The sequence below is a fragment of the Alexandromys fortis genome, unplaced genomic scaffold (assembly GCF_014885135.2).
Source record: "Alexandromys fortis isolate MF-2015 unplaced genomic scaffold, M_Fortis_MF-2015_v1.1 scaffold_22, whole genome shotgun sequence".
Classification (NCBI taxonomy): Eukaryota; Metazoa; Chordata; class Mammalia; order Rodentia; family Cricetidae; genus Alexandromys; species Alexandromys fortis.
The window spans coordinates 7,489,722-7,513,858 of NW_026067900.1; the positions used below are offsets into that span (position 1 = coordinate 7,489,722).

At 40.6% G+C, this 24,137-nt stretch overlaps 1 protein-coding gene across 2 annotated transcripts in view; it reads right to left on the reverse strand.

Annotated features, from left to right (window-relative positions):
• The window catches only part of Unc13c (unc-13 homolog C), a 427,364-nt gene that overhangs the window by 236,594 nt on the left and 166,633 nt on the right, over positions 1–24,137 (reverse strand). The gene's annotated exons all lie outside the window — the stretch shown is intronic.

The following is a 24,137-nucleotide window of genomic DNA, read 5'->3' on the forward strand; positions in this document are numbered from 1 at the left end:
TATCCTTAGGTGTGTGTGTGTGTGTGTGTGTGTGTGTGTGTGTGTGTGTAAGAATAAATAGATGCTTCTAAGTACAACTTCAGAGATAAAGTGCTGTCCCAGGATGCTTTCAGCATCTTCCTTTCCCTGGTTCCTTAAGTCTCCAGCTGACAGTGATGGAGTAGTTAGTGGCAAAAATTAGATTAAAGGTGATACATTCTCTTTCTTCCCCTGAGGCTGCTGAGCATTTGGTAGCGGGAGAGGAATTAAGACAGTGGATTCAATAGCTAAGAGGTACAATTTCTAGGCGTATGTAGTTACTTATTCATAAAATCGTTTTGGAGCCCATTTCCTGGAAGCCTGGTAAATTTTCCAGGAAATAGAACTGTCAGATATGCCTCTGGCTTGTCTGGCGTTGACTGCAGGGAACTTGAATCACTTAACTCACAGCCACAGGAAGACCACACACCTGTACTTCCTGGGATGACCTGTTTTTCTTTGTCTGTCACTCAGTATAATGCAATCCTGTCCAAAGGAGCTGAGAGGCTAAATGGACGTCTGGTACACCCTGTGATCTGGAGGTCTATTGATAGAACGGAATCATCAAGAAGGAAAGGCCTAGGCTGTGGAATCGATTGACTAAGAAACCTCTTTAGATATACAACAGAGAAGGCAAGCATAGCATATATTTGTTATCCAAAATTATGAATTTTCTCTCAACTAACAAGCTTGATCATTCCCAATCTTCCTTTTTACTTAGCGAGAAGGTTTGGCTTGCTTTCTCTTCTTTCTCTGCAGGTAATCACTGGGAGTGTGGGAGGAAGACAAAGTATTCTTAATTTAGGTCACAAGATAAACAAAGAACCCGGCTAGATACTTATGAAAGAGAAGAGGGTTACCCAAAACTAGACTTGGAAATCAACTCAACAAGGTGGCTTTCACTTTGAGATGAGCGTGGTCTTGGACAAGAGAGAGGATGCACTGTGTGCTTCAGTGAGGCCGGGAGAAGGAGCACTGAATATGGTCACTGAGTCCTCAGAGATGGGTGAAGGCAGAGGCTGTTTGGTTGCTTATACCCCGCCTTGCTTTCCTAACTTTTCTCATCCCACCCCCCTCTATCCTGCAACTGTGGAGGGATGTCTGACACACCTTTGAAGTTGATCTAGGATCAGCGCTCCTCTGTGGCCGCCTCTTTTCCTTCCTCATTTCATCCCCAGATCCTATGTCTCAACTCACTTCAAAAGGCTTGAGAACACAGCACAATGAGATGAACTGGGATGGGGCGCTCATTCCTAAAAGGGATGTATCTGGAATTCTTGTTGAAAGAGACTTATATTAATATGTTTTTAAACAGAGATTCTCATGTTTCCCAGGCTAGATTTGAATTCACTGTTGCAATGTACATTATGTTGATAATTTTTTCTGTGCTGTTTTAGCTCAATGAAAAGCTGGCTGTGGGAGGAGCTGTCCCCACCTGCACTTCAGACCCAGGCATGTTCATGTCAATGATCCTTCAAAGACCCTGACATGAGTCAGGTTGGCCCCACAGCTCTGTAACCAGGAAAGAAAAAACAAAAAACAGTAAACAGCTCAAGAGTAACACAGTTAGAGCTCTGTGAAGAGCTGGAAGGGGAACCATTGTAACCGGTTACTGGTGTTTATCCTGGGGCGTGAAAATGTTGGCCTAGGGAAGGAGAACTTGGGAGTTCTGGACTTGGAACTCCAGCGTGACTATTTCAAAGCTTCCCCAGTCTTTTCTACTGAAAAAGAAAGGTTCCCACTCTAATGATGTCATCTCTAGCTGCTGCTATTTGCTCTTTTGCTTGGGAGCCTCATCTGAGGGGACCCTCTGCTCCGCCTTGGGGCTCCAGATTGGAACTCCAGCGGGCTGCTTCCCAAGTTGGTTTTCGGCAGTATTTTCTAAGCCCTGACGCGAGGCTACAACCATTCATTTGCGAGGTCACCTCTGCTGGAGCTCTGAGTGCCCCGCTTCGATGTCGTGCTGTCTGTTTACTGCTCCTCTGCTCCCCACTTTGTATTCCTTCACTTTGCTGGTTTATAGACGGCATAGACTCAAAGGGTCAAGAGCAGAAGCTCGGCTATCATAGGTCATTCTCTTCCAACGCAGCTATGCGTGAGTATGAACTTCCGAGCCACTGTCCCCCGCTGCCACCACCCCACAGTGCTAAGGCGACAGGTATGATCAATGACACCAGTGCTGCAGAGTGAACCAGGGCTTTGTGGGTGTCAGAGGAGCGCACTGCTAACTGAGCTACACCCCCCCCCCAGCTGCACAACTTTCCATTGTGACTAAGCCACCAGGGAAGCTTGATGTGAAAAACCAAGCCTGATTCTAATTTGAATTTTGGAAAACATCGAAGGCACCATTTGCCAATATACTCCTCACTCAGGATTAAGTCAGAAAGTCTAGCTGAATAAAGTATCAAACAATTAACAATACAAAGACCTAGGAAGTTGACTTGCTTACTAATATCTTCAATGACTTAGGATAAGTTTGAGGGAAGGTGGAGGGAATGGGAGGAGGGAGAGAGAGTGGGAACTGGGATTGGTATATAAAATGAAAAAAGATAGTTTGTTTTCTTAAAAAGTGTAAAAAGATAAGTTTGGTGCGGTCTGTGGAGTTCTCTAGCTACTTATGATCTGATTCATCACTTTGACATTCAAAGGTTGGCTTTTATGAGAAAGAACATACATTATAAAAAGAACTTGAAAACAAGAAATAGATCACATACAAGAGAAAAACACCTTTCATGCAGAACAAAGAGGGGAGCACGATTTTAATGAACCCGAACCTTTGCAGCCATTTATAATCTGGTTAAGTAGCTAGCCAGAGCTTCTGGCCTATTTTTCAGTTTATGGATCTGGCTCTTTTTGGCAATAGAGAATAAGATATTTTGTTGCCAAAACGTTTTATTAAAAGTAAGCCAAGTACTGCTATAATAAAAAGATTTGCTCTGTAGTTTTTCTTTAGTTAAAAATAATTTCCTGCCTAAAGAGTGAAGTAAATTTCCAGCTTTACATGTTTTCATTATTAAAGGAAGGGCTGGTGCTGCTCCTAAGGGCATTATGCATTTGATAGCTTGCTAACTTAAATACATACACACACACACACATACATCCTACTTTACCACACACATACACACATGCACACACATATACGCACACACACACACAAACACACATGCTACTTTACCACACCTGACTCATACCACCAACCTTCCTCACACACACCAACTCCTCCAACTTCCACACATACCACATATGCACACCACATGTACACACACACACACACACACACCACCCTCCTATACACACCACCCACACATTTATTATTTTCTTGACAGATATTAGGATCACTATTGTTTCAATGAAATATCACCACCTAAACGCCAGTTGAAGAATTTATTTGGCTTAAACTTCCGCATTGTAGTCTGTCACTGAAGGAAGTCAGGACAGGAACTCAAACCGGGCAGGATCCTGGAGGTAGGGGCTGATGCAGAGGCCATGGAATGGTACTGATTTCTTGCTTGCTCATCATGGTTTGCTCAGCCTGCTTTCTTGTAGAATCCAGGACCACAAGCCCAAAGATGCCCCCCACACAATGGGCTGGACTCCCCTATATCAATCACTAGATAAGAAAATGTCCTATCTTATGGAGGCATTTTCTCTGTTGAAGATCCCTCCTTTCAGATGCCTGGAGGTTGTGTTAAATTGACATAAACTTAGCCAGGACAACAGGATTACTATATGTGTGTTCTCTTGGTTTTAATCCATAGGTGCTATAATACCTTGCAGCCAATCACTATTGGGACAATTGTGTTTTGGTAGCCATGCAAAATGACTAATTTCTTTATAATTGTTTATTACTATTTTGCAAATAGTCCCACTGAACGTATTTTAGATTTAGTTTTTAAAGTAACATCCAAATACGTATTTCTCATGACTATACTCAAAAGAAAAAAAATCCTTTTAACCCACATTGGCAGAGGTGATCCTAGTCTTAGAGGCCTACTCAACTTAAGAGATGTCATGGCATCAGTAAAACCTGATAGTCTGGTAGCTGTGTTTGTGCTCAATCTTTTCCCTTGACCCCTGCTGTGAAGGGCCTTTCTAAGCAGATGGTAAAAGGAAGCTTCACTGGAAGTTGAGGCAGAACTAGGCCTCCTACTCCCCATGTCCCACTCAGTGACTCTGTTTCAGGCAAGAGGCTATAGCTAGTAAGGTCACCATTCAAAATCATGCTTGTGGAAGGTCGTTTCCTAATTTTCTGAAAAATCACCACCAACCTTCCTCAAGACCTAGTGATACCACTGTTGGATATATATCCAAAGGATGCTCAATCATGCCACAAGGACATGTGTTCAACTATGTTCATAGCATTATTTGTCATAGCTAGAACCTGGAAACAACTTAAATGCCCCTCGACCGAAGAATGGGTAAAGAAAATGTAGTACCTTTATACAATGGAGTACTACGCAGCAGAAAAAAAATAACGCCATCTTGAATTTTGCAGGCAAATGGATGGAGTTAGAAAACATCAATTTGAGTGAGGTAACCCAGACCCAGAAAGACAATTATCACATGTGCTCATTCATGAGAGGTTTTTAAAAATAAAGCAAAGAAAACCAGCCTACAAATCACACTCCCAGAGAACCTAGACACCAATGAGGACCCTAAGAGAAACCTACATAGATCTAATCTGCATGGGAAATAGAAAAAGACAAGATCTCCTGAGTAAATTGGGAGCATGGGGACCTTGGGAGAAGGTTGTGGGAGAGGGTAGAGGCAGGGAGGGAGCAGAAAAAAATGTAGAGCTCTAAAAATCAATTTAAAAAAAGAAAAAAAAACATGCTTTGGAGAATATGCAGAAACCCTAGCTATGTGTGTCGGCTTACCAAACAAGATGCTGTAATAGCTTAGCCAGTATCATATCAGAACCAGTAGAAGACACGTTGATGAGGGGTGGGTTATACAGAAATGAGCCAATGCATCTCTCTCTACACCTGAATTGAAATCATTTGAGTGTTTCTATCAAAATCCAGTTAGAAGGATTTCTGAAGATCCTTAGTTTATTCTTCATCATTTTCTGCTGTAGTAATTGCACTCTAAAATATCTCCTAGAGACTGTAAGCAATCTCACTTCAACTCAGGCTGGGCAGGAGGGCAGGGACAGAAAATTCTACAAGCAGGAATGTGCTGTAAGAGCCATTCTGAGGCCACCTTTCCACAAGCAATTACATTCTCAACTTACAGCCCAATTCCCTGAACTCTGACTCACTAATTGGAAACAGGATGAGAGATTCGACTTTAACACTTCCTCTCTGTGAGTTACTGTGAATTATGAAACTTGCCGTCATTCAAATATTGGTTTCTTTTTTTTTTGTTGAATCAATATCTCTCATCTTACTATATCTAAATTCTTTAAAATTATTGAAGTGGGAAGACAAACTAATACGTTAAAAAAAATATCAGTGGCAATACAGTGAAACACTGCCTGCATTTTTCTTTTTCTTATTAAAAAAACTAATTTTACATACTAGCCCCAGTTACAACCCCCTCTTCTTCTCACACTCTCTACCTTCCCTCATCCCACCCCCATCCATTCCTCAGAGGAGGTAAGGTCTCCCTTGGGGAGTGAACAAAATCTGGTATACCAAGTTGAGGTAGGACCAAGCCCCTCTCCCCTGTATCAAGGCTGAATAAGGTATCCCACCATAAGGAACGGACTCCAAAAAGCTAGTTCATGCACTCAGGATAAGTCCTGGTCCCACTGCCAGGCCCCCCACAGATCAAGTCACATAACTGTCACCCACATTCAGAGGGCTTAGTTCAATCCAGCTGTCTGTCAAGAGTCCCTGAGCTCCCAATAGCTCGGGTCATCTGTCTCTGTGACTTTCCCAATCATGATCTTGACCTGCCTTGCTCATATGATCCCTCCTCCCTCTCTTCAACTAAGCTCCAGGAGCTGCTTGACTGTGGATCACTGCATCCATCTGCTTCCATTAGTTACTAGATGTAGGTTCTATGATGACAATGAGGGCAGTCACTAATCTGATTATAGGGGAAGGCCAGTTCAGGCCCCCTCTCCATCGCTACTATTTTTAGGTGTCTTAGCTGGGGTCATTCTTGTGGATTCCTGGGAATTTCCCTAGCCTCTGGTTTCTCCCTAACCCAATAATGGCTCCCTCTATCAAGATATCTCTTTCATTGCTCCCCCTCTCTGCCCCTCCCCCAACACGGCTATCTGGGGTCCTCATGCTCCTAGCCTCTCCCTTTTACCCCCTTCCCAGTTTGTGATTAGTTCTTATTGATCGACATTGTTTTTAGTTTACTTTTTTTAGCTCTCAATGTAGTTGAGATTTTTAACGGCCTGAAATATAGCAAGCAATGGTTTGCTTCCACTGTGTGGTCTGTCTCTTCGCTGTCTTGATGATTTTGTTTGATGTGCGGAAACCTGTCAATTTCATGTGATCCTATTTGATAATCCTTGGGGTTACTTGCTGTGTTTCTGGAATCCTGTCCAGACAATTCTCATCTACATCTATACAGTCAAGGGGTTTTCCTCTAGCAGTTTCAGCATTTTGGGTTTGAAATCAAGGTTTTTGACCCATCTTGAGCTGATTTTTTTTTTTTTTAGGGTGAGAGATAGGGTTCTAATCTCATTCTTCTGCAGGTGACTATCCAGTTTTATTGGACCATCTGTTGAACAGGTGACATATTTCTATCAGTGTACAATTTTTGACCCCTTTGTCAAAATCTAGGAGGCTATAGTTGTGTGGGTTTCTATCTGAACCATCTGTTATGTTCCTTTGGTATACATGTCTGTTTCTGTGTATAAATTTTTGAAAGGAGAAGCAGAAGCCAAGGGACGACTCTGACATTGATGGGGAGAAGGCTGAGTAATCACATGTCATAGACCCCCAAAACAAAGGGGACCTTTCTTACATACATCTAGCGCCCGAAACTTCCTGCTAACCCTCATAATTGGACTTCATGTACCTCAAACCTTCCAGGCTTTTGTATCTAATGCTTTCTCCTCAGATGCTAGTGCAGCAGAGTATGCTGTCCTAGGAGGAGGTAAAGTAATATTCAAAACAAAATGATTCTAAAATAAAAAGAAGAAAATCTTTATTTTTAATTAAAAAATAAATTTTGTGCACCTGTGGGTGGGTCTGTGCATATGAATGCAGGTGCCTGCGGAAACCAGAAGGGGACCTCGGATCCCCAGAGCTAAGTGGAACACATGATTTTAAGCCGCTATGTGTGGGAACTTGAAACCAAACTTGGGTCTTCTGTAAGAGCAGCATGTTCCCTTGACTGCTGAGCCGTTTCTCCAGCCCCAGAATAAAATATTAATAATATAACATTATATTACCAATTCTAAATCAATTGATGATTAATTTATACTACTAAAAGAATAAAGATAATTTATTCAAGTGTAATCAAGAAAATTCTTTAGTGTACATTTTGCTGTGAAAAGAGATAGTCCAGGAAAAGAGAGGCTAGGGGGATGATGGCCAGGCCCTTTTCTGAAGAGATGGGTGATGTGACTATGTGTGCCTATGGGTGCCTATGTTGGGGTGGCATACACTCTGCTCACCAAACTGTTTCCCCGCTCTGCCCATGACTCACTGACCTTCTTAGGGGTAAAGTGCCCTTTCTCCTCTATGTGGTAAACAATTACTTGTCTTTCAAGACTCAGATAAGAGACAAGATGTTTTCTCTCTGAATAAACACTCTCCGAGCTCCTGATTCTGTATTTATTTATCCAAACCCTAGTACCTGCATCAGGCTTTTATTCAAAACTTTCTTACTGAATGAATAAGAAAAATACCACAGGAAAGACCAAACTCTTCCTTTTGGACCTTATTAAATATGATAAATTTGCAACTTGCAATTAGTGGTATGATTCTTGTCCATAAACGTGGACTACTCACGTCAATTTGTAAATAAATTCTGAATTTATGTCTGACCTTTCATAGTCATTAATAAGAGGTGTATTAAGAGGGCTGACATTGAGTGTTGTTATATAATTTTTGCTTGAACTTGCTTATCTGAGGCATGGAAAGCATCTCTCGGTGGTCTTGAGGACTTCAGATGTGATGGGAAGCAAATACAATGATATAACCATGCAGGGGCTGCTCTGTGTTGTTCTGTTACATCTCTGTGTTCCACGATCCATCACACATAGTGTGGTTTACGCCCATTGTCTATGCATTAGAGCTTATGGTATGGGAGAAGAAGTTTCACCAAGTCCCTGCTCACTTTCTATTTTTTAGTCCCTGACTAGGAATGTGACCCCAGGCAAGTTACTTAGTCATAGGAGTGCCCATGTCCAATAAAGAAAGTCAGAATACATGCTGTTAACTTTGAGAGGATGGCAGATGACATATGCTTGTGACTGTGCTGGATACTTGGTAGTGGTTTAATTATAGCTGACCAATTATTCCTTATAATCCTACACTCCATATTTATAAAATATTCTGAGTCTAAGAACAATAGAGAATGTTAGCACAGGTACAAAGGCAAGGCAATTCTCATTACTGTCCTTACCAAAATGTAAGTAGTTGACTAAACAATTGTTGAATATCTTAGTTTGGTTTTCTGTTGCCATGATAAAACATTATAACCAAAACCAACTTGGAGAGGAAAGGTTTATTTCAGCTCTCACATCCAGTTAACAGTCCATTAGTGAAGGAAGACAAGGCAGGAGCTCAGAACTGGATGCAAGAACTGAAGCAGAGGGGATGGAAGGGTGCTGCTTACTGGCTAGTTCCTCACGGATCCCTCTCTCAACCTACTTCTTATACAGCTCAGGACATCTGCTACCCCCATAGTATGGGGTCCCCAACATCAACTATTAACCAAGACAATCAAGGCAAACTTGCCTACAGCCCAATTTTACGGAGTTCTGATCCAGTAGGACTGTGTTTCCTGGTGACACTGTAGCCTGGTGGTCACTGAGAGAACACAAGTCACCAAAGGATGCCTTTCTCAGAATGAATGCTCACTGTTAAGCAATGCATGGCTGTATATTAATTATTAATTAATACACTTGAGTACATATGTGGTTATATATATATTTACATAATGATATACCCATTTGAGTGAAGATGTATGATATCATACACACACGTGTATGACAAGTGATAGCTATATATGCATTAAGAGATAGATATATGCATATATTTATATTATAATGAATTTGAAGTTGGTATAACAAGATGTTTTACACTGATTATTTTATAGTTTTTGATTGAAAAACAGCATAAAATATATTATTAAGAGTTAGTTCAGACCTTTGCAAAGAATCACATGTGTCTGTGTGTTTTTCTGTGGGCGTGTGTCTGTCTGTGTGAGTGTACATGTCTCTGTGTGACTATGTGTCTGTTTGTATATGTCTGTGTGAGTATGTCTGTTTCTGCATTTCTGTATATGTCTGTGTCCATGAATTTGGGAGTATGATGCAGATTGTCACTGGGGAAATATAGTCGCCATGTATGCTGACTTTAAACCTCTGTTGAATCAATGTGTGAGCCTCTCTCAGCCTTCTGTCTCATGGGGAGAGTTCATTTTCAGACGTTCTCTTGATGCTGAGTTCCATGAATCACCTGAGAGAGAGTTCACTTCCAGGAAAGGATGCTGCTTCTAAGAAAATGTCATGTATAGATTCAATTCAGTTTGCCTTAGTCAGTAAGTTTTGTTCCCTTAACTTGGCTATTTTATAACTTAATTTACTTAGCCTTATTGTTGAGGTGGAAGATCAAACGTGAAGAATGGTAAGTGGGCTTTTAAAAGCAGGTGGAACTTAACATTTTAAGTAAATTCAGACTGCATTATGGTCAGGAAGGAAAAAAAATGCCTTCTAGAGACAGAGAGGCCATTATAGCAGGGAATCTTTCTTTCTTGGCTTTAAGCAGTAAAGTTCTCTCTTTTCCCCCTTTTTAAAAAGATTTACTTGTGTGTGTATGTGTGTGTGTGTGTGTGTGTGTGTGTGTGTGTGTTTCTCATGAGTGAAGCAGCTGTAGGGACCAGAAGGAGGAATCAGATCACATGGAGCTAGAGATACTGACATCTGTGAGCCACCCATATGGGTCCTGGTAACTGAAGTCTGATCCCTTGCAAGAGCAGCAAACACTTAACCCTTTAACCATCCCTCCAGCTCCCTCTGTTCTTTCTTTGGTGAAGACCTTGTATCAAGGCCTGAACTTTTCCTACAATGGGAACAGAGACTTCAACACTGAGCTCTTTCTATTATTTGATAAGTTCTGCTTTTTTTTTTTTTTGATAAGTTCTCCCTGGATTCCCACTCACTCAGTAAGCACAAGGAGACTAAAACTGAACTTTCCTTGTGAGCAGGGCACACACCATCATTTCTATACCCCTGGTTTATGGCTAGGAGCCTGACACCCAAGGAACATTGTGGGCACTGAGACCACTACAGAACAGGACACTGAGTCCAGGCAGTTGAATTTAACAGCTGTTTCTTGGTATACAGTTTCAGCTTATGAATCCTTTAACTGGAACATGAGTAGCAAAGAAGAAAAGGGACTCTTCTTTGTCACCTCAGAGCAGGAGCTTATCTGATTATGAGAACTTGATTAATGAAGAAAAGATAATACACCAATAAATTCATCAGAATGTGATAATTGCTTCAAGACTCACCCAATCTCAGAAAACAGTCCAGGGAATTTAACACTGGAAATTACTCGCACTATGATCAAATGGTTGAAGTCAAATGCATGAGTAAAGGACCCTGAAGCGAGCAGAGTAGGAAACTTGCTTCTCTTGAAACACCGCTCTTGGAAGGATGGTGACAGGAGATGGCACCTTAAGGGCCAGAGTGAGGGAGAGGAACCAAAACATTTGAGTTACTATTGCAATGGGGCTCCATCCACGAGGAAACTTTTACTGGTGCTTTTCTTTGAGACCATAAAAGCAGGGAAGGAATACTTCCCCCCCCCTCTGGGTTCCTTTGAGTTCTTGCCCTGGACTGTTAGTTGAAATAAATCTTTTCCTCCCCAAGCTGCTCCTGGACAATGTTTTCTCATAGCAACAGAAAACAAAGACAACTTTCTGCTCATTATCCATTCATCTACTGGTGGACATCTAGATCTTTTCATTATTAATGTCCTATTACGTGTGTGTGCCTTAACTGGCTGTATCAGCCTTCGTGTACAGTTAAAAGTGGTACTTAGATGGCCTCCATTCTTCTGTCAGAAATAGCCCTATCCATAACATCATGCATGTGCTGAAAATGTTTTAGTCAAGTTGTTTAGAGTGAATTTTATAGGATGAACGGTATGCATATTAATTATGAACCTATAAGTGTCACAGATACATACACCCATGCTACCAAGATATCTTCCAGATATCAAACATGTGCTCACCCTCACACCCAATCTCTACATCTTTATTCTCTAATAGAAAGAATGATCACACTTTAATCTTTAAAGTCAGGTAACAGCAAATCTACCTGTGTGTAGGTAACATGTGAACGTTAGGAAACATACCCATTATTATATATCATCTCTACACACACACACACACATACACACACACACACACACACACACACGTTGTATTTATATGCAAGTTTCCATTTTTCCATCCAATGCATTTAAAACAACAGCAGCAGCAGCAACAACAACATCAACCTCATAAAATCTCCTCTCATCTCTTGGAAATTTCTTGGCAGCTTTGAATATTTCTTTCCATGGAAAAGAGTTGGATAGCTGAGATTTACCTCTTGGAATAACATTCATTTCTGAAGTCAACTAACTGTCCTTTCTCTTAGACTCTCCCCCAGTGTCTTTGCTAGGAAGGGAAGAAGACATCTTCCCAAGAAACCCTGAAGTGACAGTGGAAACCTTAGTCGCAAGTGACAGCTGTGCAATCCTCTAGCCAGACTTCATATGAATGCAGAGCTTGACTCAGTAGAGGCAATCTCAAGGATAAACACTGTTAACTAATCCCCCTTCTTCCCAAACATCAGTGACACCAGGACACAGACATTGGCTCAGAGAAGGGTGCACACTAATCACCAAGGAACTGTGAAAGACAAACCGTAGGGAATTCACTCTAATTACTTTTCTACTTAAATGTAAACTTTAAACAATTATCTGGAATAGAGCAGTTCTGTTTCAGAATTCATGAGCAGCAATGTTGGTTAGGCTTCCGTTCTCTCTAGACAAATGTAGGGTATCATGCAAAATGATAGCAGACAATGCAAAACCAAACAGAAAAATTCCAAGTCCCTGTACAGATGGTATAAAACACCCAACAAAATCTGTTTCATTTCAATCTTTGTAACTGAATATATACATGAAAATATCGCTGAATAATTTGTTTCAGTTCCGTTTTAGAATTAAATAAGGTAGGGCTAGCAAGAAGGTTCACTGAGTTAAGGCACCTGCTGCCAAGGCCGATGACCTGAGTTTGATCCCAAAGACCCATACAGTAGATGCTAACCACTGCCTTCCACATGCCCATGTCTGCACCCGCCCATTTTATCCAAAAAATAAATAAATGGAATAAAAAGGATGAAGTGCCAGGCAGTGGTGGGGCATGCCTTTAATCCCAATGGTGAGGAGGCAGAGGTAGGCAGATTTCTGTGAGTTAGGGGCCAGCCTGGTCTACAGAGTAAATTCCAGGATAGCCCAGGCTATGAAGAGAAACCGTATCTTGAGAAACCAACATGACATAACAAAACAAAACAAACAAACAAAAAAAGGTAAGTAAGGTATAAATAAGCAGCAACTTAATAGTTAAAGCCTGCTTTAAACCTATTAAAACATGGCCTGTCATGGGCCATGCAAGGGGACAAACAGGCAGCATTGGAACTCATGAAACACAGGTGGGCCATTGGCAAAGTCATGCATGAATGAACCTTGGAGAGGCAAAGTTGTCCTGATGACCTTATGTTGTTATTGAGGACAGCTCTGATTGTTGCCTTTTTGGTCACCACATCCCTCGTAATCTATGGATTGTATGAAGATTCTCAGGGGGTTTCTAGGCCCTCTCTGGGTCGTGCTACTGGTACTTATAGTAATAGTGATTCAGTTTTTCCAAGCATTGCTGCTTGAATAGATCGATGATTCAACCCCTTAGAAAGAATTTAGACACGTAGAATTGTTCGTGAGGCTAGGTTGAGGTGTTTGTGTTCATGGCTTTGAGGTAGAAAATCTTGTCAAACAAATTTAAAGTTTAGAAAGGCACATAGTTGAGTGAGGAACTCATTGAGGTCAAGAAACAAGAGCAACAACAGCTGGCTATTGCTGGCTGATGTACCTTTCTGACTAGGATGGGTTGGTGATCAAGGGTGGTGATTAATTCTTTGTACCCTCAGCTTCCAGACATAAAAAAAAAATGCTGATAAATGGATATGCAACCTGAGGATTTAAAGTAGAGCTGACTGTTTTTTATATATAAAGTTTTAGATTTGTGATTCTTTTCAGTTTTTTTATAATATTTCCTTTTGAGATAAATAATAAAGTGAATGATCCTGTCTTTGTAACTGCAAAATGTAAACGGCCAGCAAAAGAACTGGCAGAGAGAAAAACCTTGCTTGCTTACTCTCTGTTAACCTCTATCAGGTTGCTTGGGTGGGAACCTTCTAGCTATCTTTCCTGCTCTCAAGAACTCACAACTTGTTTTTTACCTGTAATATGTAAAATGCTTAACCATGGAAAAATAAATTATTTTTCACTTGTATTCATTGTAACCATTCACTCAAAAGTTGGAATGGAACAATATATTAATCTTTATATTACTTGATAGATTTTGCTGGGGTATATAAGCTGTAACGGGAAAAAATAATAAAGACTTGAGAGAAGGAAAACACCAGGAAAGCTGTAGAAGGAAAACTATCAAGAGCAACAGAAGGAAAACATCAAGGGAGAAAAACAGAATAGAAATGAAATAGAGTAGAACAAGAAACAGAAAAAAATAATAAAATAGAAACCTAAGCTTTGTTCCTCAGAAAAGTCGTCATGTGTCTGTCCAGTAGCTCACCTGCTCTTCAGCTCCTCTTCAGTTTCCCTGACCTGTTAAAGGTTTGTTAAATCCTGACGTGTTGGAGATGTGTGTGTGTGTGTGTGTGTGTGTGTGTGTTTCCCTTTTTATCTGGCTCCAGGGAGTTAAGTTTTACTTCTTCAAATAGAAAAGTCAAGCTGAGTGATTAGTTGGCCAACTTTGTGGATTCCCCTCAATCCCTGAGCTGCTCAAGACTGATCCCTATAGCAGCAATAACAGCCCCTGTGTTACCAAGATTAAAAAGGATATTCTATATTTTATTTAATTTTCCCAGCATATCTTTCTGCACAGTAGAGTCCCATGGAACAATAGCTGTTGGATGCCAGTGACGGCCTTGGGCAGCACCCTGAAATGGAGCTATACCAGTTTCTCTCAGAATCACTGTTGCTTTTTCTTACTGTGCCTTCAGTATTATTCTAGGTTCCGTGGGAAGAAAGTGAACAAGCGTTGCTCAGCTCTTTTCAGACAGAAGCCCAACAACGGATTTCTTCCTTCTGCTTTTGTACTTTAGCCGAGTCAAAATAAGTTTTTCTTCTATTCTGATCCCCTGCTTCTAGCTCTAGCCAACAGCATGGAAGTTCATTGAACACATGGGAAAGAAAACAGCAAACTATCGAGAAGACTTGACCATCTTCAGGCAAGACAATGTTCTGGAGAGTTTAATTAAAAATGGACATCTGAGCTAACCAGAACTACTTTTTGGTAGTGAGTATGGAGAAGGAAGATTGCATTGGGAACTTTTAAGACAGATGCCATTAAAACGACTGCAAACTGAAGGCAAAGTAATAAGGCAATTAACGAGGAAGATGCTGTCGCTGGTAGGAGACCAACAACGGAAAGCTTCCTTTGAAGATGACCGTGAAGTTTTAGATTTATTTTGTATCCAATATTATGTATGAAGGTCTTGGTTCAAAATGTCCTCAAAAGTTCTCTGAGGGAAAAAAAAAACACTAACACGTATAAAAACAATCATGAGGCTCTATAAAAAAATGCTAAATTGCCATGAAAATGGGAAAATGATATACACACGTGTATGTACCCAACATGACACTCATTGATGCTGCAGTTTTCAGACTCCATCTGCAAGCTGTGAACAGGTGGCAGTAACATTATATTCCCTCTAGGAATATGTGCTGAGCATTAGAAACCGAAGGCTGGGGTCCTCTCTTTTTGTGTGTGCCTTCAGGAAAATGAACATATTTTTATCTTCTGTAAATATGATAAATAAAACCCATGGTGAGGATTCTTCTCTTATTCAAAAGAGTTTAGGTCTGAAGCTGATTTCTGGAGACCATCAACAGCCAAGAGCAAAGCATGGGGTTTGTCACTCTGGGCTTTGTTCTCGCCTCTTTTTGGTTTTCTGAGTTTTACAAATTTTATTGACTATCTCTTCATTGGTCTTTCTCTACTTTGCCATCTCTTAGCCATAGCATTTTGTTTTCTTATTTTCTAAGTTATTTTAAATATCATATATTTAAAAATAACACAATCTAAAATATACCTTTTCTTGCACAGTTTAAGACTCTTATAATAATACATTTCTAGCTCTGTTGTCAAGAACATTGTACAAGTATCATAATGCATTCTTAATAATTATGTGTGATATAAATCTTTCTTATGCTTAGGTTTACATTTTTAATTTTGATCAAATTTGGGAAAGAATGACCTTACTTTCTCAAAACCTTTCACTAGTGTTTTTTTACTAGTGTTTTTCACTAGCATTTTTCACTCTCCTGTCTCTTGTGGATTCTCATCAGAAGATGCCCTCAGGGAAACTTGTTTTAACCCACAAATGAATGAGTAGCAGAACCTCACAGCTCCTGCCTCTTTCGTCTGCAAACAAAACACACAATACAAGTTGTCTCCGAATTCCATTTCACTAAGTCATTCAGTCCCGAGGAAAGGTCTTTTCCTTCCCACAAAATGGTTTCCTAAAGTGAAATTTCCACCACCCTGTAAATTCCTGTTTTTAACTCTATTATTTACAAAGTACTTGAATCATTTTTTAGAATTCTACTTGATTTCGTGTAGTCCAGGTTAGCCTCAAACTCATTATGGAGATGAAACTGGCTTTGAACTGCTGATCCTCCTGTCTCTTCATTTCAATTTTGGGGATCAATGGGCCACCATACCCAACTTCACTTTCAGTTTGAAACTAAGCGGAGCTCAGGACCCTGTCCACCTCTACCTACAGAACACAACAGGATGGTCTTTAGCATTGCATTTGTTTTTCATGGTATGCTGTGCACTAATTCTCTTTGGGTTCCCAAGTTTGTGTTTCATGAAACTCAGTCCAGTTTCCATACTCCTTCCTGTCCTTGCAAAGCTCATAGATTCTAGTGCAATCAAAAGAATCCACTGTCTGTTGTCTCTACTGGGTATCGACAGTAACAAAGATTCAACCTCATTCATAAGTGAAAGACAATGCTGTCTGCTATATCTCCCCTTCTGGCACATTCATAATGTGATCTGTGATTAGTAGACACAGACAACAAAAAAATTTAAGCTCATAAAAGGTGACTAGACTCCCTCCTGCTTCCAACAATCACGGACGCTTCTTCTATGACAAATGGCAAGCAAATGCAGATCCCAGCATGGCGAGTTAGCTTAGGCAGCTAAGGAAATGCTGCCTTTCCCTCCAGACTTAAGAGGCACTGTGCGAGAGATCCAGGCAATAAATCAAATCTTGATTGCTTTCCGCCTGTCATTTTAAAATATTAACCTGCTGTGGTATGCAGATATTTTTATTTAATTGTAGTGTTAAATAAATCATCTTGTATAGAACACAGTTTATGTTTAATTCACACTCATCCCCGCCTGAGCAGCACGTGACTTGGTGACAGTCTGATGCCTGTGGCTCTCTGTCTGCTACTACAGGTTGGGTGTCTGGGAATAGATGTAGTTGACAGACACTTCAAAAGGGTCAAGGAAATCACCTCTCTGAACAACACTGTTACATTTTTCAGGGTGCTCTTGGGTTACAGGGCCTCCTGCAGTAGCACTGAGTTGAAGTGGAGAATGATGTTTGTACGTAAGTGAAGTGGCTTGAATGTGGCTTTTTTGTGTTTGAACACTTGGTCGTGAGCTGGTGGCTCCGTGGGCAAAGGCTGTGGAGGCTTTCCAAAGTGTTCCCTCACTGGAGTAGGTTCTTATAAGTGAGAATTCAAGCTTCATAACCCACCCTGCTTCCTGCTTGTGCTTGGCTCTTAACTGTGGCCACAATACCCCCACCACTGTCCCTTCCTGCAAGGATGAATTCTGCTCCCCAACTGTAAACTAGAATAAACCAGTCATCTCTTAAGTTACTTCTTATGGAAGGACACTTAAAAGAAACCCCACACTAGTGCAGAATTGAGAAATAGACAGTTATTTATTTAGGGATTGACTCACAAATCAGAATCCTTTGCTGAAGCAGAGATCAGAAACCAAATCCCACAGCAGGAAAAGAAAGAGGCCAGATGCATGCTCTACATTGACATATATAGTCTAAGAGGCCACGTCCCAATGGGCAGGTAACCACTGGCTGTAAGACTTCCTACAGCAACTTCTTGCCAGGCATTTGGTCCCAGCATCAAGAAGATAAGTAAATAGAACAATAGCTCATGATTTAAAGAATTTATGGGCTCTTTAGGCATCAAGAATCATCAAGATGTTTGATCCAGAATAGCTTTGGAAGTCATATTTATAATCTTGTAGAACAGATGATATTTTATACAAGGTGAACTTTCTCCTTAAACTAACACTTCTAATGGCACCTAGCACATTATTTTGTACATAAGGGACACTCGGGAAGTAGGTGAGGTTTGACTGATTCCTGTGAAGAGGGCAGAGCTGGCTTTCCAGTGAAGTGGGTGAGCAGAATGTCTAACCACACACTAGTCCTGCTCGGCTGCACAGTAATGGGATACCATTTGTCTTCCTACCGCAGGCGCTGTGTTGACGAGGCTTCCTGTTGACACAGTCTTTATTATGAAATGACATGATACAAAGCAGCCCTACTACAATCTTATGACTACCTCCCCTCTAGCCAGGAGCCAACACAGAATTTTGTCTCTGTTTCAGAAATCTGGAAAAAGAAACACAAACACTAACCAACTAAACAAAGAAGGGAAAATGAGGCCGGAAGGACAGACTAGAGACTCCTCTGGGAGCACTCCACTAACAGACAGATACATGAGATGCAAGGTGCTTAGTCTTGCATTTACCGTCAAATGGACACACCTCAGCATTGCTTACTCTCTGTATGCCAATGGAGGGAGCTGCCTCTTCTCCATTTATAAGCACAAAAGATTACTCTATCATGATGAACTAGAATCAGATGACACACTTAATCATAACATGATCATCCAAGTGTTAATCAAAGAGCCAAGATGAGAGCACCTTAATTGTATAAGACAGATTCCATCTCCAAAGGACTATGATTTGCATGATCACAGCTGATCTTATGTGGTCTTTTGGAAATCAGAGATGTGTGAACTGAATGGTCCTTCCTTCTCTAGGCTTAAGCAAGGGCGTCTCTCTTTTATGCGTCTCTCTCCAAAACAGCCCGCTCGAAAGCCACCTGCCATTCATATCTTCTTTAATTTTAAGTTAGCATACAAAAGATTGCATTTCTTCATGGCATTTGCATATAGACCTTGCTGTATATGTAGCCCTTTGTTCCTCTGGCTAGCCCCATCCATTCCCCCTCTCTGCCTTCCTATTACACCTGCTCCATTGAACTTTTCTCTCTTTGTCCCCTTCTCTACTCCTCTCTTGTGAGATCTTCTCTCCAGTTTCTGTTTCTAGCTTCATGAGCGCTCTCTCTCTCTCTCTCTCTCTCTCTCTCTCTCTCTCTCTCTCTCTCTCTTAAAAATTAAAATTTCTCAATTTAAGCTGTGTAAGAGAGGTAAAATTAAAATGAAAATGTCTTATAAAAATCTCCAGAGGGCATCAAAGGGCCTTTAACAGAGGAACAATTAAACTCTATAGCCAAATAAAAAAATTGAGCAATGGTTTTGTCTCATTTTCACAAGATTTGTGTTGGCTTGCCTCCTCCAGGTTAACAGCTTTTGAGAGCGGAGAGTCTGGCTGCAGGAGAAGGCACATCTGGCCATCGTCACTTATGTCGGGTATTTGGCATCACAGCAGGGGGGCTGCTTTTTAGAACTGGCTCTTCCGCAACCCATCTGAACTTCAATTTTCTCATCAACAGAATGATAGCGATGGGCCTAGCAACCATGCAGGTCTTCTGCGCAGCCTCTGCTCTCGTTCTGTTTCAGCAGAATTATAGTCGGACATGCTCTGACACTCACCTGCCCTTGCTATCAGGTAGGAACACTCTGCACATGACAATGTTGCCACTGTGTTGCCATAATTGCCAGAATCTGGATATACAGTTCTGGGTGCTTATCCCATGCTTTCTAGGTTGTCTGGGATTTACATTATTCTTGATGTGAAACTGGCCACTAGTGTATTTAGACTTTCTGTATGGTCCCGACATTGATGGGGGCACTTTATACACACACACACACACACACACACACACACACACACACACACACATCATTTCTCGGCTGATTTTTAATGGATAATCTTTATAATATTAAATATGACAATACATATTTGTTGGATTGCTTTTTTTTTTTTTTTTAGATTGCTACTGGTGACCTACATTTCAAATCCCTTAGAAGTGTTTTTGCCTGGCATGCATTGCATTGGCTCTTATACTGTTTTATTTTCCCTTTACTGGTCAGAACTAATTCAGGTTCTCAGACTTTCATCCCAGTCAACACTGACTAACAAAGATATCATTTATGAAAACCCAAAAAAGCCTACAAGACACGTAAGCACATGGAGTTCATTCAATGAACTGATCCCTGCAAGAACACACCCCAAGTGAGCCTCATGATTCCTTCAGCTTTTTGTCTTAGGAGACTATCCCAGCCACTGTCCAAGAAATGTAGAGTCACTTTGGCTCTCTGAGATGAAAAGACAAAGCTCTAACTCTGGGAAGAACAAGGCAGCTGGAGGCCACAGGATACAGTATTGAAGAGCACAGAACAGAAGGAGGATTCCAGTTGTCTCCTGAGGATTCCTTGAGACGTCATTTGAATGATGGCGAGGGTGTGTCTGAGATGACACCTCAAGGGTTGCTTAAGAACAGTGGATGGGACAGAAGCAACAGAGCCCAGCACCCACCCATAACCAGTTAAGCAATTTTCCACTAAGCTGACAAAAAAGCCTAAGAATTCAAGAGTCAGTAAGCAGAGTGCACTTAAGGCTCGGGCCTTCTTAGAGAACAGCATGATTATCCAAAGCCCAATTTCAGTTCTATGTAGCAGATTTTAAAGCAAGATCCAAAGAAATGAAACTTTTCTATATAACCGATTTTCAGGACAAAGAGTAAGAGTATTTATCGAATGTCATAATACCCATTTGCAGACAAAGTGATCTTTACAATGTTGTCCAAGACACAACATAGACTTAAAGGTGTTCAAATAGAAAAACCTGCTGCAGATTGAGCAAACCTTGAAGACGAAGCTAAGCTGTGAACAGAAACTCTCAGATTGGCAGCCAAGGGCATCAAACATTTACTATAGTTATTACATAGGCTCAAAAGTTAACAGACTCTTAGGATCAAAGTAGTAGAATTCAGAATCAACAGATTAAAAAATTCAGTTACTTTACCTACACACCATGGCAAATCCCTTGAGGAAGAAAGCAAGACAAGAAGGCCACTGACTTGACCCTAAAGAAAGGCCAACAAAAACTGAGGAAGAAGCTCAGCCAAGCAGGTAAAAAGGCCTCCAAGGTGGAACTGGAAAGTTATGCAGAAGTGGAAGAAAACTCTGGAAGATGCAACAAATTAATAGTTGTAAAACTGGCAATGCAACCCAAACAACCAATTCCATGTAATCCCAATAAAGAAGAGCAATGATGCTCTTGACAGCTCCGTGAAACAATGCATGTAGCAGGCTTACTTAAGGGAGCATAGATGACTTGAAGCCAGCCGCATTTTTCAAAAACTCCTCTCCACCCTAAATGACCACCCACAAAAGCTGGACTGCTTGGAGCTTCCAGTCACAGTCAGCCTTTCCTCTCCTGTTTACTCCCGTGTCCACCACGGATTCTTTGCAGCGGGCCAGGGTTAGCTGCAGCTGGGATAATGGGGCAGCAGGGAGGAGTTAAGTGTTGGAATCTCAAGCGAGGGTCTGATGGCCCACCCATTCTTCTGGAAGCAGAGGCTCATAGGAGGGGTCGTATGAAGGTCTCATGCACTTAGTTCAGATTTCAATATAGGAACAGCAAGGTCATGCCCTTGGGCACAGTTCTATGACACCACCGTAACAAAACACGACACTGGATAAGAGCAGAAGTGCAACCAATAGACTTGAGTAGGATAGGACAGGATCAAACAGAATAGAGGACCCAGAAATACACACAGAAACCTTAACCTAAATGGTCCCCAACAAAGGGACCAAAACACACATGAGATCAAAATAGCCTTTTCAAAAAGTGATGATGGTAAGGCTGGATAATTCCATATAGAAGATTGTAACTTAATATCACTCACCTCATATGCACATAAACAACTTTTGGAATTGAAATTTGAAGTTACTAGAGCAGAGCTTCCCAGCCTTCCTAATGCATCCCTTTAATAAGCTCCTCATGCTCTGGTGACCCTCAACCATAACGCTGTTTTCATTGCTACTTCATAATTGTAATTTTGCTACTATAATAAATCATAATGTAAATTTTTTTTGGAAACAGAGGTTTTCCAAAGGGCTGTGACCCATATTTTGGGAACTGCTGTACTAAAGGAAAAGACAGTGGGCTTTAGACTAGGTAGAGACATATAGAGGAAGACTCCAATAGCTCAATAAGGCAAGAATTGACATATGAAGTTATATTACATTAAAATTATTCTGCACAGTGTGGATGAAGAGATGACTCGGTGGTTCAAAGCACTGGTTGCTCCTATAGAAGACCCAGGTTCAGTTTCTAGCGCACATATGGTGGCTCACAACCATAATCACTTCAGCTTCAGAAGCCGTCTTCTGGTCTCCACAGGCACCAGGCACACAGATGTTGCGCATACATACATGCCGTCACTCAAACATGCATATAACACAAAATAACTCTTATAAAGGAAAAACAAAACATTCTGTACAGCAAAGAAAATTAAATTGAATTTGAGTCAGAGCATCAAGAGACCGATAAATTCAAGAGAATTCAGGCATGTGTTAATGGAATTTCCATAATTGGAGTGAGAAGCAGTAATAATCTTTACAAAAATAATGACCAGGAGTTTTTCCATATATGACAGAAAATTCAGATCTGTAATCTCAAGCAGCTCAACAAATCCTAAGCAGCAGAAACACTAGGAAAGGGACATTATACCACATCACAATGACATCATACAAACGAACTGAGAGAAAAACATCAAAAATAGCAGAATGGGGGAATGTGCATGTGCTCTACAAAAATGAGGGCCACAAGAGACTTCCTGCAGTGAACAGTGGGAACACAGACTCAATGGAATATATCTTGAAAATAATTTTACAACATGATAATCTAACCCATATGGACATGTCAATACAGGGAAAAGACAAAACACAGGAAAAAGAACAGGACATATTCCAACGTCTGCCTTCTTATCAAAACTCTCTGCACATCGAGAATATAGTAGAAGATATTTTTCCTAAATGAAGAAATAGCAGCCTCAATAAAGCCACTGCTCAGATTTGAATTAGCAAAGGCAAGAATGCTTCTTGGTAAGGTAGAAATGAGGCGGAGATATTTGCTGTGTCATTTCCATTGGATTGAATACTAGAATCTCATACAAGGCTATTAGACAATGAAAATTCTATCTGAAATTGACTCTTTCATTGTTTTACTTTGTAAAGAAAATGATAAACTGATTTTAAAATTCATATGAAAATAATGACTCAGTGTTAATGTAGTCAACACAACTTTGAAAAATGGATGAACACCACATAGCTAATGCCTTCTTAATTTAAGACATTTTAATAAGGGTTTGGTCCATCAACACCCCAAAGTCCTGAGTACAAAAAGATAAACAGAACAGAACAAAGAGTCCTGACATACAGCCACCCACACAGGCAGAGCTGAGTTTTATCAAAAGGTAAAGAAGCAATTTAGCTGAGAACAAACAATGCTTTCAAAATGACAAATACTCAAATATTCATAGGTATAACTTATACCATACTACATTTTACTTAAAAATGCATCAATGTCTAGATGTAAACCTATAAAGCATATGCAACTAAAAAATACTAAACTCTGAAAATGCCAGAATGTTTGAATAGGCACTTAATCGAAGAAGAAACCCAGCATATAGGCTCAGCAACACTTACGGTTCTTAGTGGTTAGAGATTTAAACCAAATCTATAGAAGATGCTACTGTATATAAGGTAGAATGCTAAGATTTATAAGATTTAAGACTTATCCTTAACAAGTACTAGAAGTTTGGGTTAGATTCAGTACGCCTGTACATTTATGAGATAAATAGGAACTGGTGCTGAAATATTACACAGCAATAATAAGTTAAGAGCTAGAGATGCTTTCTAAAACTCAAAACACATAGGCGGAGCGGATGGAACTCTATGGGAGAAGGGTGCATACCTCATGATTCTATCCATGGAAATTGTAGAAAATGAGGATCACCAAGTATACTATATCAGTACCCAGACTGGCTTCTGCTAAGCACAAGGAAAGTCATTTGTGAGGCATGACAAACCTTTTAGGAGTAAGAGACAAGCTCACCACCTTGTCTGAGGTGATGATTTCACAGAAGCAGGCACAGAACAAACCTTAACTATTCACCTCTGTGCAGATTTAGCCTGTCAACGATGTCTCAGTCAAGGTATTTTAAAAGAAGTTTTGTTTGTGCATCTCCGACTAAGGGTCTGGAGGCTCTAGCTGCATCCTGTCCTCAGGATGCTGCGCCAGTCCAGCTGCCTTGGCTCGGAGTTCTTTGCTCTCTTTAGTTTCCATCTCTCTCCCCCTTTGTCCTTAATCGGTTTTATTCATTTATTTGATTCCAGTAGAATCTCAATTTGTAACAACCCATTGATTTCTTGTCTTCCGTTTAAAAGGAG